This window comes from Apus apus, chromosome 1, assembly GCF_020740795.1.
Source record: "Apus apus isolate bApuApu2 chromosome 1, bApuApu2.pri.cur, whole genome shotgun sequence".
Lineage (NCBI taxonomy): Eukaryota > Metazoa > Chordata > Aves > Apodiformes > Apodidae > Apus > Apus apus.
The window spans coordinates 28,415,081-28,435,148 of NC_067282.1; the positions used below are offsets into that span (position 1 = coordinate 28,415,081).

The window sequence follows — 20,068 nt, forward strand, 5'->3', positions numbered from 1 at the left end:
CGACAGCCGAGGGCGGCGGCCGGGGTGACCGTGGGCGCTCCGGACGGGGAGGAAAACGGGGGGGGAGGGGTGGGCAAAGCTCGGCACCCGCTGGGGAGCACGTTCCCCAGCCCTGGCGGCGGTGGCAGGCCCTCCTCTGGTGTTTGCAGTTTTCTTTGTTTACATTCAGTTTAGAAACATTGGCCTTCGGCCAGAAAAGCGCCGGTTCTCGACCCCCCTCCCGCCCCCCTCCTCCTCGGACGGCGGAGGAGAAGAGACTTTTAACTTTCACGACCTCCCTCCCTCCCCGGGTCTTAAAACGTTTTTCCCCTCTCGGCTCCCCAAATTAACCCTTCGACCGCCTCGAAAAAAGCAAGCAGGGGCTTGGCGGTTGCGTGCACCTGCCCCCTCGGAGCTTTCAACCCAAGGGTCCGCAACAGGTTCCACCGGGGGATGGAGGTGGGAGAAGTGCCGGGGCGAGGCGAGGCGCTCCGAACCGAGCCCAACAGCCCACGGCCCCGCCGCTCGGTTCGGCGCTCCTCGCCTCGCTGCCCGCGGGGCGGTGCTGTGCGGCGGCAGCCGGGCGGGGAAGCTGCGCGGTTCTCCCCGCCCGGTTCCCCCCCCGTTGCTCGGGGCGGCTCCGGCGGCGGGTGGGGAGAGCGCCGAGGTCGCTTGTGCGCGCCGGGCTTGGTGTGTGTGTGTGTGCGTGCCCGTGTGTGTGTGTCCCACCCCGCCTCTCCACCCCGATATCTTTCCTTCCCCCCAACCTCGGCGAGGAGTAAGTGCCACCGCTCCGCCTTCTCCTTTTCGCAATGTTGACGCAATCTATAAATAGTGGAACAAAAGGACCAACTTCCTCGCAGCTTTGCTGAAACTGCACAAAAAAGGCAACCGGGGGGGTTGGTGGTGGTGGTTATTTTTTGATTTTATTTTTCTCCCGTTAAGAGGCGAATCCTACCCCCACCCCACGCTACTGGAAGATTTTTGTTTGTTTTTTTTTTTTTCCTCGCTGTCTCCTGTGCTGGCACCGTCCTGCGAGTGGCTATTTTGCTTTTGCACCGAGACTTCCCCAGTCCCTCCTCTTCTGACAGTAAGTGCCATTTAAGCTCCTGCCTTTTCTGCCCGGGGGGGTGGGGGTGCTGCCTGCTCGCCTACCTGCCTGCTGCCCCGGAGAGCCGGCTGGAGGGACCAGGCGCTCCGGGAACGAGGGAATTTGGAGGCGCTCAGTGAAGGAGGCGAGGGGAGGGGGGTTTGTGAAGCGGCACGGAGCAAGCGGGGATGCGCGCACGGGGGACGGGGCGTGGGGGGACCCCCGGATTTGGGGAGAGGGGTGGGGGAGAGCGGTGAAATAAAGGTGATCGGGTTGATCGGGAGAGTGGACAGTTGCCGCTGCCCGCCGAACAAAAGCTGACATGAAACGGGCTTTTGTTAGGGGGAAGCGTGTGTGTGTCTGTGCACGGCGGGGTGGGGGAGGACACCTCGCCCGCAGCAAGTTGCCGTGCGGCGGAAGGCACCTTAGACTTGTTTACCGCTCGGCACGGCGCTCACCGGCGTGTTTACCCCGCACACACAACGCGGGGCTCCCCCCCTCTACTCCCCCCCTTCCCGCCTCCCAGCTCCAGGAGTGTGCGGGGGGGTGGGATAGAGGGTGAAGGGGGGGACATGAGCGGAGCGGGATTTAAAGGGGTGGAGGGGGGTGCAGGGTCAGGAGATGCTGATACGATCACGCGCTAAACAACAGCCCCCCCCCCCCCCTTCCTTCCCTCCCCTTCCCCTTTGCCAGTCGGATCGGTGCAAGCGCAGGCAGTTACTGGCCGGAGGGAGAATTACATCATCCCCCGCTCCAGTGATGCTACCTTTTCGTGCCGCTACCATGCGCGCAGGGAACAAGCGGGGGCGCGCCTCCCCCCTTCCCCCCCCCCCAAACCGAGCCCGAGCCGGGGTTTGGGGGGGGGGGGGGGGGGGGGGGGGGGGAGGGGGGTGGCGCGCCCCCGCGTCACTCACACACACACACACACGCCCGCCCGAGTGTTTACAGCCCTGACACGGGCGTATTGTGACGTCGCCTGAGTGACAGCCCGTCGCGCCAACGAGGGGGGGGACGCGTCCCCCGACGCCGCGGGCGCCCCGCTCGCCTCCCCGCACCCCCCGCCCCGTCCGGGAGCGGTTCGGCGCCGGGGGGGGGGCAGGTGGGTTGGGCTGCAGAGCCCAAGAGGGAATAGTCCAAAAGTTAAACCAAACTCGTAGGCTCCAGTACCAGGGTGGTTCAGATGATGCCGATTAATTGGCGTTTATGACGTTTTATGACGGTCCCCTGCCCGGGAAAACGCTCCGGACAGGGCAGGAGGCGAGCGTAGAAGGTGTCATAGAGGTGGCCTTGAATACTTCATTATTCAGAGTGGACAATAAAAAGCTGATTGTTTGGGTTTTTTGTTTTTTTTTTTCCTTGTTATTTTCTTTTTATTTCTTCTTTTCTTTTTTTTTTAATGGGAAATAGATCTAAACGCTGAGGACAAAATCTAAACTTCACACACCGTCTGCTTTCCCCAGTGTTACGAGCTGCACGCTGCAGGGTTAGAAACTTGTTGCAATATGCTACCGTGGAGGGGAAAAGTGGGGGGTTGTTACTCAGGCTGTGAAAATATTTAAGTAGTACTTACCCACTGCAAAGTCAATAAACCCATAGCGCACTAAAACCAACAAAAAGTGTTTTACAAACTGGTACTTGTCGAGAATTGTTTGCCAGAATGCAGCAGAACTCTTGCTACACCATCAGCATTTACTCACTGCAAAATTCAAGTAACCATGAAGTTCAGTAGTACAGACAGCTTTTAATGTGTTAATGGTTTGGGTTTCTTCAAAGTGTATTACTTTTTGAAGTCTGGGTGTTTCTATTTGTGCAGAAAATAGACTGAGAAGCTTTGAGCTCCTACTGTTACAAAAGTTAAAAGGAAACAAAGTTGAGCTGCTAAGTCGGCAGTCTGGAATGAGTCAATAGTATCTCCTTTGTCCTGCTAGCTTTCTCTGCTGTGGTGTATCTTTGCTCTATTTCCTCTGCACAAGCAAACGAGCATTTCTACCCCCACTTAATCGTTAGCCTTTATGGGTCTCCTGGCTTCTAAATATTCTAACCTACCAGTAAAATTCAAATGCATCTGCTTTCCCAAGCTGTATACAACAGTAGTGATGCTGTCAATGACAGCTTGTTCACTTCTTTAACCATGTAGATACTTACACATTTTCCATTATCTATAATTAATGGGGCAGATTATTCTTGCTTTGTTGTAGTAAGCCTTCAAAAGGGAAGAAATATGCCTTCTTAAAGTATTCCATCATCTCTTGTTTTTACCAAAAAAAACCCAAAAAAACCCCACCAAACCAACAAACCCAAAACAAAAGAAAGATTGGGATGGAAACACTAAGGAGCTGCAAGTAACTCCCCCTCTCATTGACTTGGGGATTCCCTGGGAGTCTCAGAGGGCAAGGAGGTAACATAGCTGGCTTTTACAACAGGATCACAGGTCCTGACACAGGGTCACAGAGAATCTATGCTTGGCTAGCCCTGTGCTCCAGTTTTGTTTAGCTGGTAGCTAGTCCCTTGAGGGATCAATGTCAACTTAAGCATGCTAACTTCTACAAGCAAAGGGTTGGCCAGTGATGGAGAGCTGTAAGTGGCTCCTGGAGGGCTCCCTCGTTCTGCTGCGCTTGCAGCTCCAGTGCAGCTGCCAGGCTGCCTCTGTGCTCTGGAGCTTGTCACAGAAAGAAATCAAAGGGACAACAGTATAAAGCAAACCCCAACACTGTCTGTTATCTGAAAACAAAAGGTGGGTAGATGTATGAGGTGGACTGGAAAAGCAGCTTGGGTAAGGACGTGGCTTATAGACTGAGGCACAGAAACTGGAGGCAACACCCATCACTGTGAGCTGAAGTTTCTGTGTGCCTCAAACCCACTTTGCTCTCAAATTCTGGCATTGAGATTGGTATTGGTTGTTTTGCAGGTCTGTCACACAGCCAGAGATCATAAACACATGTCAATTAAATATTCCACGTTTAAAGGTATTAGTGTTCAGGAAACAAAACAAGAGTATATTTTCTCTGTATTATGTATATGTCTTAAACCAATCCATTAAGGAAGGAGGTACATATATATACACACACATGCATATCTCCTCACCTTAATGGTCCTTTCTGGTTTAACTATCAGAAAGCATTGGAGACTAGAGTTGGGTTACTAGAGTACACAGGAAAGTGAAAATGTAATAACACACTGAGAGGCTGAAACCCATATTTTAATATCCTACTACTGTATGTAGTTTTAACTTAATTTTTAGTCACAGTTCAAAGGCTTTTCAGGTCTGCAAAATCAAAATAGTTTTTTTCTGTTTTATAAACACAATACTTGTTTATTATTAATTTATTTTAAAGTCTGTTTTTCTTTTGATTACCTGAAGTACAAAAATGAGTAACTCATCATATGATTATCTGAATCACCATTCCTTTCCCTTTTCACACTTGAAAAAGATTATCAGTCAACTTCTGCTGTAGTAGTGTATCTGTGACAATTCTGACTGTACCATTTGGTGTCTGACACTTTCAATATTTTTTTTAATGTAATGTAATGTAATGTAATGTACTTCACCCCCCAGTTCTTTTTGAAGAATGCAGCCTCATAATTCCTAAAGATAACAAGCAGTTTTCTCTGGTGACCATAAAGGCCTATGCTATTAATTTCTACAGCTTTCATTTAAAACTGAACACGTTCTTATCTTTTCAGTTTTAAAGAGTGTTACTAACTTACAGTTGGAAATTTGACTGATACACACAGCACAGTCTTCCTGGTTCTGCAAGCAGGCAGTTCCAGTGTTTCAGCTTTTGCACAGCAGCACTTTAACAAGCAGCAGCCATGCATAACTAACAAGACTGCAAGTCCAGTTACTGCTTTTTAGAAGCCCGTACCCAGCTCTTAAGTTATCCAAAATGTCCATTTTACATTGTTGTGGCCATAGAACAAAACTATTAACAGCAGGAAAGTCCAGTACTTATTCACAAAGGGTAAGATACAAGGGGAGAAGAAGAGTTTTTTTAAATTGAGCCTGAGGTGCAGAAAGAAAGCAGCACAGCTCCAGCTATCCTTTTATAGTAACTGGTGTTTTATGGAAAGTGGGAAAGAAAAGAAAACTCTCTTCCTTCCAGCAGCTAGCCCGTGACGCCATGACCCTTCTAACTGAAGACTGATAGCATTCTTGCAGAAATCTTTATGCAAGTTTCATTTCTAATATCTGGAAAGGAGAAGTATTGTTTTCCCCGGTTCCTTCTCTTGAATCTAGATACTGGATTCTGGGTCTTGTCCTCTAGCTGTATGTATGTCTAATAGAACCACTTTCCAGTTTAGCATTGATGCTTTGTAAAAAAGTAATATACTTTTCAGAATATGTTAAAGTACTGTAGCAGTCTTCATGAACATGATCTACATATATAGTTAACATTCAGAATATTACATATGTATTTGTTATATTAGCTAATCAGGGCATTACTTCAAAATGTGTACATAATTTGTACACAAGATATACCTGCCACAGACTAAAAAAGAGCTCTCAGAATGGATTACAGCTACAAATACATCTTTTGTAAAATATGAATGAAAATTAGGAAATCAGTAGTATTTAATCAGGTGAGAAACATGCCCTTTAGACTGCATGAAGAAGTAAAAAATAAATAGCTAGCTAAAAACAGACTATTGAAACCTCTCTCCTTTTTCAGTACTCTTAGTATCCTCGTTTCTGGCCGATTGTGGTATGTGCACGATCATCCTTTCTTATAAAATAATAAATTTCACAAAGATTCCACTGTATGACAGTGTACTGATTGGCTGTCACAACTACTGACTAAATATTAATTTTGGTAGCCTTTCCAAGTTAAATCTATAAATCTGGATAAGTTTTAAATCGCTACCCACAAGTGAAACTTGGAACAAACTGATTCCTCCTGACTTGCACATTGTCTGTCCTTGTTCGTAAAGCTTTTTTCAGTGATTTACTTTAGGTCATCAAGTTTACTTTTATTAGTTGGTTAGAAAAATATTAGACAGTCTCTTTTGATTTGGAGTTTATTTAATTTTAGTTTTACAATACTAAACAGTGTGATAAACACTGCAGATGAACTAGGAGGAGCTGCACATTGGTGCAATCACTTCAGTTTTTTAACTCCTACAGATTTTTATCCCTTACAAGCAATGATTTACATACCAGCAAGGGAAAATGAAAATGAGGGGGAAGCTCATTATAACCCTGTAAGTGTACTAGTTTCTTCTAACACTGACTAGATTAAACCTGGCCTACGACACAAGAACTGTGAAGGGTGAGAGCAAAGGGTCCTTTCTCATAATGGTCATGCACAGTTAATGCTCTCTTAACTCAACAGAGAAAACCAGACCCAAAATGGGAAGGAGGATCTGGGCTACTATTCTTTCACTTCCACTCCCCACCCCCACACTTTGAGCTGTAAAGAAAGGATCAGGTTGCACTATTTTAAAAGCTGGTACACTCACTTCCTCAATATATTGGAGAGCACCAGGAGAAAATCTCTCTCAGAGTTCCCTGCAGGAGTGCATGCTGCTTCACAACATCCTTTACTCAGGACTGTGACTTATCAACAGAGCTGAGCCTTCAATTAAGTGATAAAAAGTTCCCCTGTAAATGTATTCTATTTTTAGAGGCGTATGCAAATAAGAATATTATTGAACTAACTTACCTTTGACACGTGGTTTTGAAAGCTTCACGCTTGATGCAAGTCATAAAAAACAAACTATCACAATAGCTCAGCACTACAGGTAAAGTAGATCTGCAAAGAAATGAAAAAAAGAAATTCAGTGACTTGGCATAATATCCTGAACATGCTTAAACAAGTGGGATTGATTAACACACTAAAGAATACATTTGCTCTCTCTTCCACCCCACCATCTAAGTGCAGATTGCTAGTTACTGTTCCTACAGACATTTCAAGTTAAATCATACAGCTGATGTTAAATCTATATCAAAGTGGAAGATGGATGGTGTTTTGGCCAAGGTTTGGAGTGGGAGTTCAAATGAGGGCCATAATGCTGTCCCCAGCTTGGAATTTCACCAATAGCTTTTAGATTCTAAGATAGGAACAACTGTAACTGTTCTGGCTCTCACTGAATCTAAGAGACAAAATAATGGTTATAGGACATCCCAAGGCTACTTAAACTAAGGTTATAAAAAAGTCTAAACCAACCTAAGATCTGAAATAAGTGTTCAGCAACTTCTTGTTTACCTGTGTATTTGTCTTTTCAAAATACAAAACTCATGGTTACAGAGGCAAGGTGCGTAGTTAGCAGCATTTACTGAGTGTCAAAAGGCTAATCCAGCTAGAATCATCTCCCTTAGAGGAGTTCTCGTGCTGTATCATATCTCCACACAAAAGAACACAAAATTACAGTGACTGAAATCCTCACCATTCTTCCACACTTCACATTAGATATGAAGACCTGACTGGGAAAGGGCACTAAAAGCCCCGTATCTCACCCAAGGAAGGTTCCTTCTGTAGGAATTGTGGAAAGAAGCCATAAGCCTCCTCCTGTTGAAAGAGGGGAAGCTTTGGGTGCAGTGGGAGAGTCTGCACAAAGCACTGCAAAGATGCTGGGCTGTGAGTCAGTGGCACTTGGAGGCTAGAAGAGCTGTGTCGTAGTATCATCTGTCAAGCAGCCCAACAGTGAGAAGGCATAAATGTTGTTAAATCTTGCCTGAGCTTCTTCTACCTGAGCTATGTGAGTTTTTAAAGGAACAAAATCTCATTCTAAGCTTAAGAAAAACAGAGATCTATAGATAAAAAGATGTATATTAGATGTAGGTATTACTGTTGCACTTGTTAATACAAAATTTCAACATACATACTTGCAGACATTTGATTTAAAAGCAAGAATTAAAATACTGACAGGTTGTGTCATATGACAACAAATTTACAAGTAGTACCAAAACTGTCTTTTTCTCATATGTTAAGATTCATCCTTCTAGATGGAAAGCCTGCTGGAAATATGCAAGAGGCACATGAAAATGGAGGGAAAATAAGTTTAATGGAAGATGCTGAATTGGGTGACTGAAGTCTTCATCAAATAAGAAAGCAATATCCTATTTACTTGCTGACGCTGTGTGAATGAATGAATCAAAGCCCACACATACTCTTGCAAATGCCACAAGAATTCCACCTCCTTATGTCTGTGAGGTCATGATTGACTATGTATTGACCCCTGATAGACTCCTGCCACCTTTTCGTTAATACAGCAAACATACACCTCTACCAACTTGAGCACAAATGAGTGCTATACATTGTATGCTGCCTCCCCTTCATTCTTTTTGGTTTATTTTAGCAATTATGCCTCCCAAAAAAATTTCCTATAATCTTTTCTGTCTCTGCAGACTTTCTCGAGCTGAGAAGTTTCTTAATACTTAACCAGACACATGTAAAGGTATAAGGAAAAATGCTAAAATATAAGATTATCTCAGGGAGAGACTCAGTAGCTTTTCAGAAAAAGAAATATGTTATTTAAAAAATAAATAATTTTTTCTCAATTGATGGAGGCTCATGTTAATATTATCATTAAAACTTTTGCCAAAAGGAGAGGAAACAGTAACTGCAGACAGTCATTCAAAAGGAAGTTCTGTTACAGTACAGACCCAAACGTGTAAGCTCTCAGAGTATATAAAATACGTAACCAATGCTGAACTTCTGCATGTGCTTGAAATACCAAGCTGTGAGTGTGGACTGTTCTTTAATGTGTCCAACAACCTTAATGCTGAAACCTATACAAGGAGATAATTAATACAATAGCCTTCACCAAGCACAAAACTGAGATATTTTTTCACAGAAACTTCTCCAGCTCCAACAAAGACACCATTCAAAAAAAAAAAAAAAAAAAAAAAAAAGGCATTTCAAAGATCACTGTAAATGCTGGACATAGACAGATTCTTGAGCTAAAGACAGACATCCGCTAGCTAAAAGGAATTAAGTCAAACAAAGGAGAGACTTTCAAGCTTCAGGCTTTCAAGTTTGAGACCTCTAGTTTGAATTTATCTGTGTTTTCACACATCAGTAGGTTCAGTGGAGTTAGAAATAACCAGTACGTGTAATGAAAACAATCTCTATCAGTGGATACAGCATGAACATGATAACATATGTTTTCCAAGCCTAGAGCAATTGTCAAGCAATTACTATTTGTCAAGGCAACACACTCGATAGTCAGGGTCATCTAACCCTAGGTCATCTCCTTCTACCTTATTCTGAGGCAGGTCTCAGTAACGTGGCTGCCCAGCTTTCTTTAATTTGCTCTGAAGGAAGGTTGCAGATGCAGGTTTCTCTCACACAGGCAGGCAGGAAGCCAAGGGGGGCAGAGGCAGCAGCCAAGGGTGCAGTTCCTGCACCCCCACAGCTCACCCCAGCAACAGCTGCTGGGGTTTTGTTCCATGACAAGGAGGGCCCACACAGGTCAGAGGGGACTCCTGGGCAACTGATTATTAACCAGGGCACTTGAGAAGCCCATATTGTGTTTGTTTAGGACCCAGAACTACAAGTGCATGTTATCAGCAGACTGGGTGGATTGGTTTGTGTCTCTTGGGTTAAATTATCAGTTCTAGCTACCCTTTAAAACAGAAGCGAGAAAGAATGTCTTGTCTTATGTAGTCTATCTTGGTCCAGGTTTACATATTAACATCTTATTTTTTTAACGTTAAAAGCCTTTATTTAACTAAATATACCCTCTTTACAAATTACAATTATTTTTGCTATCCTGATTGTTATTTCATGCCTGTACAATTTTTATTTAATCACCTATATAACTCACTTCTAATTTTTAATTCTTACATTTTATGGTAGAAAATTTAATGGCTTTTCTTTACCACATGATTCAGTCTTCCAGTTATAATTTGCAAACTGTGTGTAGATGGAAAATGGAATTAAATTAAATGTAGCAATAGAGCTCTTCATTTTTTATCAGTTAAATTAAATAACTATAGATGTACATAACATGTAAGAAAAAAATTATCAGAACATACTGCACTGAAAACTGAGTTATTCAACAAGGACTAATCACTGCTAGTTGGTGAACTTCAGTGATTGTTTCTGGTCAGCATGACCTTCAAGACTTTAGAACTAGTACATCTCATCCTCTTACAGTTTTCATTCGTGGACCTAATGAGAAAAAATGAAATTACTTGCTTTTTAATCTCCCAGTGGTTTTTCATTTTTGAACATACTAGTCAGTAATAGAAAAGTACATTAAAAGAGAAAAAAACCCCGTATCTATCAGAGGCAGGTTCAGCATTCTGTAGGTTATAATTTCAACTGCTCTGCCACCCATTCAGTAGTTTGACTTTCTCTGAAACTTTGGCATCAAAAAATGTGTTGCATAGGATTTTTATTGTGTTATTTTAAAATACTATAGTAAATTTAAACTTATTACCAGCTGCCCTACTTCCATACTTAATTTTAAGTGGTCTTGTTAAAAAAGAAATATTTAATTTAAATAAAGTGTACATACAGAACTCATTAAACATATATTAATCACTCCAGGAGGCCCCACAAGTAATAGAAAATGTGGATTCCTTCCTTTCTGATTTATCAGCCATTTGTGCTATAGCATGTCCAAAACAGAATGGGTTCCTACTGTGCCTGCTGGTGTACATACAAAGTTAAAGAGACAGAGCCCTGGCACAGAGGTTTGCCTTCATTTGCTCAACACCTGAGGTGTTAAGAGTAAATAGCCAAACAGGAGAGGCTTTTTTTTTTTTAAGCACTGGCTGTTCAGGTGAAGATTTGCCAGCAGCAGAAGGCAGAGGGTGAAAGGATACTATGAAGGGCTCTAGATCTTCCCCTGTTCCTCCATCCCTTCCGTCCCCTCCTCCTTGAGCTCTAGCTACATTCACCTATGCCTATCTACTGAAAATTGGAAGGACTTGAAGCTAACCCGGGAACTGAACCTTAATCCCTGCTAAATAGACACACTTCCCATTTAATTTCCTTGTTCTTGCTAAGTGACTTAGGAGGATAAATCTATTATCAGAATAAGTCCTCAAGTTGAAAGGAAGAGAAGGAAAGTAATTTATGGGAATTTCCAAAGGTTGTGGTCCTGGCTTGCTGAATTTTAGAACATGACTTATAGATTTGGCACTACAGATGGGTGGATTTGATTTATTCACTTAACAGGGACCAGAATGAAATTCTTCCTCCCAAATTACTGTGATGGAAACAACACTATTCCATGGATTTTCTGTTAATTTCCTTGCTCTTTTCTGTGGTGGGCTCAAAGATTTCCTCTCTGTAGTAGAGAGAACCTGAAGGCGAGCATACAGAAGAAGAAAAGCCACTACTCAAAATTACAATGGTAGCAACAGGTTCCTAGAGAGATAAAGATTAATAAGGTTTGTTTGGCTTGGGTAAGGGGATGATTAAGTGAGGTGAGGCAGAGGCATTTTTTTAACATTTGTCATAAAATCTTTGAAATACCGCAGTTAGCAAAGCTGACAGTGCAGTATAAGAAACAAGACTGACTACAGTTGGCATACACTTGGCCCATTTCCCTATCTCCAACAGCAGACATAAGCCAGTTCTTACCCAAGTACTCTCTCAGAGAACAGCAGGACCAGGACAAGCACATTTGATAATGCCCATGGATTGCAGCATCCAACTTTGTTTTAGCTCAGGAGGTTTCCTGAGCCTGATGTGGTTTGTCTAGTCAGTGACCTTTACTAGATCTTTCTTCCAAGGTCTTGTGCAGTCTCTCCTTAGATCCCTGTGAATTTCTTTCATCCATCTGTCTTTAGGCAAAGACTGTCATGAGTATATTACCCACAGGCATATAAATAAAATCTATTGTATTATTTGAATCTGCCTCTACCAGCTTCATCTGATGCATCCTCATTGCTTATTGATAGAGAAGGTGAAAAGTTGATCCCTGTCCATCCTTTGCTTGTGTAATTTTAAAATATTTCTTGCTGTTTTGAAGAAGAGTTAGAAGGGTGCTGTAAATAAAGTCTCTGAAGAAGAGTCCATTGGCCCCGTGCTGGAAATCTATTTCTTCTTAGCTCTGCCAGTCAACCACCAGTTCGCCTGCTATCTGTGGCAGATGCTGAAGCTGCTATTGCACATAAGTCCTTCCAAGATCCTGGGGAACTGGAAGCTTAGATGAGCACATTCTGAGAGAGCCATTCCTCCCCACTGTTAGGGAAGATGCATTAGAGGAAAAGATGCAGTCATGCATATTGTGCTCTTAAAACCCTGCTGGTTGTTCTGCAAGCAGAATCTAAAAGAATAGTAGGGAGTGGAAAAGAAGAGAAGATTTGTCAATCCACAGAAATCAGCCCCATACTAAGAAAATTACTTGCTAGGAACTAAAGCTCAAGGAATCAATATATACTTCCTCTAAAAACTGAAGTAGAAAACTGAAGACAAAGTAGTTGCATCTTCCTCTAAAAGAGGAGGACATTGTTTCTAGAGTTTGGCAGTAGACCTTAAGTGGGCACAGTTAACATCATAATTAAAACCACAGAGGTTTGTCAGTTTCCTACTGTTTCAGTAGGAGATTCATAACCCATGCATTATACTTCTGTTTTTCCTGCTATGTGTTTTACAAGGCACAGAATATTTCACAAGCAGACAGGGGAGCTCATTTTCCATGAGTAAAAAATTACACAGATAGGTAAGACAGGTCTCCATTTTCAGGTAAATATATAAAGAGAGGCTTTTTAGAAATCTTCCTACAAGCTAAGGTATATTGTATCCCTGTGCAGAAGATAAGCAGTTATTGCAGGAAAATACACTTTTAGGAAACTACTCAAACTCTAGTTAGTGTCAAAGCTATTAAACGGTCCTGTACTACTGAAACGGAAGAAGTTGAGGGAGATTGATGATCCTAGGATACTCTAACAGAGAGTCTTTTCAGCTAGGTTTGTGAGTAACTACTTAAAATTACTTTGTTGGACACAAAATTATCTAAATTGTTGCAAAATAGCTCCTGCTAGCAGATTTCACCTAGGCAACACCCAGTCTATCAGCTATAACAATACTGGGTTTGGATGCAAGATCTGATTATGATTTCAAAAGAGTATGTTTGGCTAAGCAGGTATACTGAAAGCTTCATAAGACTCAAAGAAAGGTTAAAAAATAAAAGGCATGCAAACCCTATGTTATTAAATAGGTAAATAAAACATTTTTTTCAGGAGCTCTCAGCATCTCTCTAGTTAGAACAGGACACCTATTTGTGTCTGTTATGAACAAGCACACCTTTAGGAGTCCTTGTTTGAAAAAGGTAACTCTGGAAGACAGGTCCTTGCTGTTGACCCCTGCTACAATATGCTGAAGGCTAGAAAGGCTCAGAGCCTCTAACGTTACTAATTCTAACCCCAAATGTGCCTGGTTCTGACTGGCTTATGTCAGAGATGTATGTCACATAGAAGTTCCGGAAGACAGAGGATCTTGGTTTGTTGAAAGAAGATATAATTATTTATCACGTTGACTATCAGCACTTGTTTGGTAAGTCCCTGAAAAATAAAACCAGATGTACTTTTTGTTCAAGGCAGAAGGTCCTCACTCTGAGGTATTTATATGGAGACAAAGCATCCCCTGAGCATCGCAGAGATTTTGAATGTGAGCAAATCCCCATCTCTAGGTCTTTCACCCAGACCCTTGGTACATTAAGGTATGAAGATGACACTGTACTAAGGATCATGTGTTCAAAGTTTAACAAGGAGAGGACCTCTTTGTGTACCACAGACATCTGATGTAGCATGTACCAGCTAGTTGCAAGGCTGTGGCTTCAGTCAACTTTTTGCACAATGTAGATACAGAATGTTTTGTCAGAGACTATAAATCATCAGATGTTTTCCCTGATCTTAAAAGATGACCTAGAAGCTTATTTAATTCACCTGTTACGGTCTAGGATCTCTCCTTGGGGAAGTAAATAGCTCTTGCCAAGATAATGTTTAACAGCAAAACCATAACCAAGTGCTCCAAATCAATGATGTTGGTTTTGTAAGGCTGAGAACTATTGATGATATAATTTCAGACCTGTGTGAACTGAATCAATCATCTGTTGTGGTACTACACTTCAGTCCTTTATCTTCCGAGGCCGGCTGTGATGACAGCTACTTTTTTCTGGGAGAAGGCAGGGGGAACACAAAACCAACAGAAAATTCCTTGGTTCACATGAAAGACTGAAGGGTAGATCTCTGTCATGTAGTCCAGTGTTCCTGAGGAATCTAACATCTTTTCTCTGCTGCATGAACCCCTATGTAAAAATAGACATCTTGCAGGCTGGCAGTTCAAAATCCCTGAGGATTAGTGATTGGTTAGGAGATTATGGATACTACTCCAGTCTGAATTTGAAATAGCAAATGAAAGTGCTGAGGCACTGCTAGTTGACACTGAGCTGCTAGCCCCCTTAACCTCTCTGTGAAGCTGCAGATACAGAAGGCTCTGTCACTAATTTGTAATGGTACATTTGCTTCTGGAATCAGTCATAGAAGGGAATCTATTTCTGGTGTTTATTGTTTCTAATAAGCTGGAGAGCGTGATGGAGAATAAGAGAGAAAAGCCACGTGACCAACAAGTCACTCAGCACTATGTACAACACAGTACTGAAAATACAACCATTTTTATCAGGGCTACAAAGATGTAAGGCACTCAACACAAAGCCAGTCACTATCAATATCCCTGCAGGGAGCATACAAATAGTGAAACAGGTCTTTTCAGACCCCAAACTTTGAGATACATTAATCAAAGACAAGCCATGTTGCTGATGAATCTTTTATCCCTTGCTACATGCATATGTACATGCTATAGGCAGCGACGTGTGCCGGGATCACACTCTTCTTGCCTCCATCAGACTTCCCTGGCAGTCCAAGTGGACCCTGGTGATGGCTATGCCCCAGAAACTCAGAATCACAGCCTTCAGGGCACTGAGAGACCATCTTAAATCATAACTAGAGCTTTACTTGTGAAATTTAGAAAGAAATCTTCTCCCTCTTCTGCTGTATGTTTTTCCTTGGAAAGGAAGAAATGCTATTGTAGGACACGTTGCTCTCTGAAGAATCACACTAGGGAATATCTTAAAGGCCAGTGACTTATGACTCCTTTATTCGTATGTAAAGAGATATATCTAATATGTTAACTGTACTTTGCTAGTGGTCATAAGGAGACTTAATTTACTGCAAGACTTTAATTATACTATTATATATAAAGCAAAATTAATTACACAGTACATATACTGCATTATTTCCATCTTTGTGGTATGATGGAAACAATGAAATAATAAATGTCTGTACTCACGTAGCTGTGCAGTGCCCTGAGGACAGTGGACATGAGGTTGCTTCAAGTAGCAGTCTGCTGATAACCATCTAATGGACTCTGCTTGTCCAAATAATCTGTCCTTCCACTCATGGGGCACATACACAGCAGCAATGAAATCCATCTACACAGCCACTCTAAGAAGTAGCCAAAAGCCTCTCCTCTGAGTTATTCATGCTCTTTATAAAAATTGGGCAATTAAAATAACTCTCTGTGCTTTGGCCAACTTACATGGAAAACTGGACTGTACAAATTAGTACACACAGAAACTGCCTTAAGAAAGCAGCCATCTCTTTATACTGCTACTGTACATCACAATACTAGTCTAAAGAGCCCAAAGCTACATACAGATACACTTCCTAGTACAACAGAGGAAACACTTTCTTAATTCTGACATTTTCCTATCTATTTCTCAAAATCATCCAAAAAACCCCCATACTCTTAAACGTTAATACTTACACTCTCCAACCTATATCCAACCATAGGGTTGTCTTACTGAAGTAGAGTTTCTGCTACTTGGTCTAGCCCAATTGTGGTTAAGTAAGGGATTATCACCACTTCAAAACATGATTATATCTGTTAACACAGAATAACTCAAAATAACTGCACATCAAGTTTTCCCAATTCTGTTTCTGAATGTCCTTATTTGATCTATAAGTAATATTTGCAAAATTATTAAATAATAAAGTCATTTGCACCTCTGAAAATGGGGGTTAGATCATTCTGTATTAGTAGCTCTGTATTTTTCTCAGTATCATACTCTACAAAATAGACACAAGCATCTTGCTAGAGGTTGATTTCTGTAGTAGCTTCTGAAGATATGCAAGAAAAACTAAATTTGTCATAATAATAAATACCCTCTGGTTAAGTAAATATTTTCTCTAGTCAGCAAAAAGTATTTTTAAACTCTTCAATAATATATTAACTAAGAAAGCTGAAAATACAGTTTGCATTTTATAACTTTAAACTATAAATATAAATGTGAATGTTCAATTACAAAAATTACTAAGCTATATAAATTTTATTGATGTATTGATATATTTTATGTATTAATATAGCAAATTAATATAAATGCAAATTCTGACAGGTAAAAAAAGACAACCTGACATTTAAATTGTATGTGAAAGGAGGCTTAGTAGATTTTTCATTTTTCTCAATTTGTTGAATTCATTAAGGCCTCTCAAAATTTAAAACCATTATTCTCTCCTCACAACACAGCTTGGAGCATAAGCTAGTTCTTTGGCTTTCCTGAGAAGTCAAGTCACTCAACTTTCAGTGGCCTTTTTAAAGCAGTATTTCACTTCTATCCAGGAATTATATTTTGCTATCCTTCTAAAAAAGTGAGTTAAACATTCTCAAGTTATTCGCTAGACCATTTTACTGCCAAAAGTTTCTCTGACCTATACTGGTTTTCTTCTACATAAACTGTATTAATATGAAGGTACAGTGGTATGTTATTCATACTCTTGAATAATTCTATACAAGTTGACAGCAATCTTTCTCCAGATCGGCTTGTATTTTAAAGGTTTTAACTCTTCGGTGTTCTCTTTCTAAGTTAATACTCAAACAGCACAAGCAGATGTCTCCTACTTAAAAAAAATACCAATAAAACCAAAGACAGTGAAATCTAAATTATTCAAGTGCACAGTTAACGGAAGAGTTGTACTGGAACCTCTTGATTCTACATTAAGATAACAAGAGAGGGAGACCTAAAAAAATGGAGTTCTACTTCTCTTACTTAGATCTTCCTCTCTGGGAGGTTAACTGAGTGAAAGCCACTTGATTCTCTGTATACTATTCACATTTTTAATACAGCTGCTTCTAATAATGGAACCTTTTCTAACAAAAATTGAGGGAAAAAAGTGCAATCAAATGCCCATTTGTAAATGTTCACAACCTTTCCTGTTGCAGACAAGAAAAAAAACACTGGAAGATAGACACTTTGATTTGAAGACTTTAATTATTGTTTGATACGAACATGTAAGTTCTTAAGCAGCTAACAGATTATCACAGTAATAAATATAAATGGTTTTCTCATCATCCTTCAAATTTAATTTCTTAGAAAGAACAGACATACTACCCAGTATTCTAAATAAGAAAATGATGTTGATTCCTTCAATATCCTTGCTCTCTTATGTTACATATTTATGCTCTAGCAAAAGCATATACACAAATGATTCACATTAAAATAAAACCCTTGAATATTGGTAACATGAACCATATATATCTTTTAATGTTGTTTCTGTGTACAGGAAAATAAAATATATTGATGTTTGGAGCAGAAATACAAGTGATACTTGCTAATATCGCTAACTAATTTCACCTTAGGGTTCCTTAATCACAGCACAGACACTAGGTTTCATTTTTATTACTAACAGGCTTAACTTAACAGAGTAAAAAAAGGCTGTTAACCACAGAAAGTAAAATTCATCATCAAAGTTCAGGTTTTGTTCAGGAATCACTTTTTTCAGATAGCCTGTCAAAAAATAAACCCTAGTTATCCACATGTGACTTAAAAAAAACTGTATGTGTTTTGAATGCACAATATTCCCCCACAGTATCTACAAAGCTACATGTACCTGAAGAGCTTGTGCTAAGAAGAATTAGAAGCCAAGGAAAAAGGGTATTGAGACAAGGCTGTAATCAGCTTCCTGCACAGAGGATCAAGGAGTGTAAACAGAGTAGAATCATAGAATCATTAAAGTTGGAAGAGACCTTCAAGATCATCGAGTCCAACCATAACCCCACTACCACAACCACTAAACTATATCCTGAAGCATCATATCTAAATGCTTCTTGAACACCTCCAGGGATGGCAACTCCACCACTTCCCTGAGCAGCCCGTTCCAATGCCTCACCACTCCTTCAGTAAATACATTTTTCCCAATATCAAACCTAAACCTCCCCTGGCACAACTTAAACCCATTTCCTCTTGTGCTATCACTAGTTACTTGGGAGCAGAGACCAACAGCAACTTCTCTACAACCTCCCTTCAGGTAGTTGTAGAGAGCAATAAGATCTCCCTGAGCCTTCTCTTCTTCAGACTGAACAACCCCAGTTCCCTCAGCTGCTCCTCATATGACATGCCCTCCAGAACCCTCACCAGCCTCGCTGCTCTTCTCTGGATGTGCTTCAGGACCTCAATGTCTTATACTGTGGTCCCCACAACTGCACGCAGTACTCAAGCTGTGGTCTCACCAGTGCTGAGTACAAGGGCATGATCACTTCCCTACTCCTGCTGGCCACACTATTCCTAGAAATTATATGTATATGAACCTTAAAATCTAAATACATTAAAATTATAGAAAGGCATACAAGTTACTATAACATGTCTAGTGACAACAAAATGATACCTGCATTTATGATAATGTATCATCTGTTCAGACTATCCAATTTAATCTCCACATTCTGAATTTATTTTTCAAATTACTTCTTGATACTCCAAATTACTTACCAGTGGAGCCAACAATTATGAAAGAAGACAGATGTAAGAACACTGTGATGACAGAAACTTTCTGTCTAATCTGTTCTAAATAGCCAGTGAGGAAGATGCTCCAGCATTGTCAGACAGCCTCATTCCAGTCTTTAACTGTCCTTTGTACTTAGAAGAATTTTCCAAATATGTAGCCTGTTCTTCTTCACTGTAAATTAAGATTATTATTTTTTTCTCATCCTTCCACAACTGGGTACAAAAGATAGCTGATGACTATCTTCTTCCCAATAATCTTTAGATGCCAGATTATTTTGCCCAATCAACTTTTCTCTAGACTAAATAAATACAATTATTTTGAAACCTGCCATATAAATACTGCTTTTCACTCATGTGATTCCTGTGGAATCACCTTCACCTGGAAATCAAAAGAATTTTCCTTTTCCAGACTTTAAGTACAGAGATACAACAGTTTTATTCACTGACTTTTCTTCTAGCCATTTTGCTTCATCTGTAAAACTAGGTAGCATCAATGTTATGTGGAATTTTGTGGTGCTCTAGAGCAGTAGGCCTCACAGACCCTTGAAATAAAATAAATACATCTGTCCATCTCTTCAGTAACTTCTTTAGAAATCAGTAATGACACTTAATTTTCTTTGAATGCAGAGTAACTTGCTTGATCTTATTTTTTCTCTTTTTTCAAAGAACTGGATAAACCAGGAGTTTTGTATACCTTCTACTTGGTAATACTGTAACTTTTATATTTAACTACTAAAACAAGAATTTTAACAATATTTTTAATAAATAAGCAGACAGATGGATGGACAGGCAGGCATAAATCTAGTTTTCTTTGAGAATCATGCACAATAGAAGGAATATTTTACTTCAAGCCTGTATCTCTATTGTCTTAAAATAGATAATATCTGCTGAAATCGAGGTAGAAGGAGCTTGCTAGTTGAAGTATACTATGGAGTCTCTTCCTGAGTATTACACAAATATTAGTTTGTGGCAGCAGTATGTCAGGTTCTGTATTGTTTTCAATGAGTTATGTCTGAATTAAGCAGAAATATTCTGGACCAAGAAACGTAAACCAAAGTATGTAAGATAATAACAGGTCAAGGAAGTGCTCTAAATGCTGCAGTGGCTGGCTCTCTTCACATTTATTTCCAGATGCCTGTCTTTAGACAACCCAGTCTCCTTACTTCTTTTAACTAGAGATAGTTTATCCCAGGAATCTCCAAACTATTTCAGTGGGGAGGAAACTTAAAAACTGGGCAGTTGTTTCTGACATCTAGGCCAGATTTT

At 40.7% G+C, this 20,068-nt stretch overlaps 2 long non-coding RNA genes across 2 annotated transcripts in view; one reads left to right on the top strand and one right to left on the bottom strand.

Annotated features, from left to right (window-relative positions):
• The first annotated feature begins 625 nt into the window (after positions 1 to 625).
• The window catches only part of LOC127390361 (uncharacterized), a 47,129-nt gene continuing 27,686 nt past the window's right edge, over positions 626 to 20,068 (top strand). The window contains exon 1 of the long non-coding RNA XR_007890889.1: positions 626 to 1,069. This is a non-coding gene — a long non-coding RNA (uncharacterized LOC127390361). The remainder of the gene's footprint in view (positions 1,070 to 20,068) is intronic.
• The window catches only part of LOC127388737 (uncharacterized), a 43,196-nt gene continuing 29,860 nt past the window's right edge, over positions 6,733 to 20,068 (bottom strand). The window contains exon 7 of the long non-coding RNA XR_007890704.1: positions 6,733 to 6,819. This is a non-coding gene — a long non-coding RNA (uncharacterized LOC127388737). The remainder of the gene's footprint in view (positions 6,820 to 20,068) is intronic.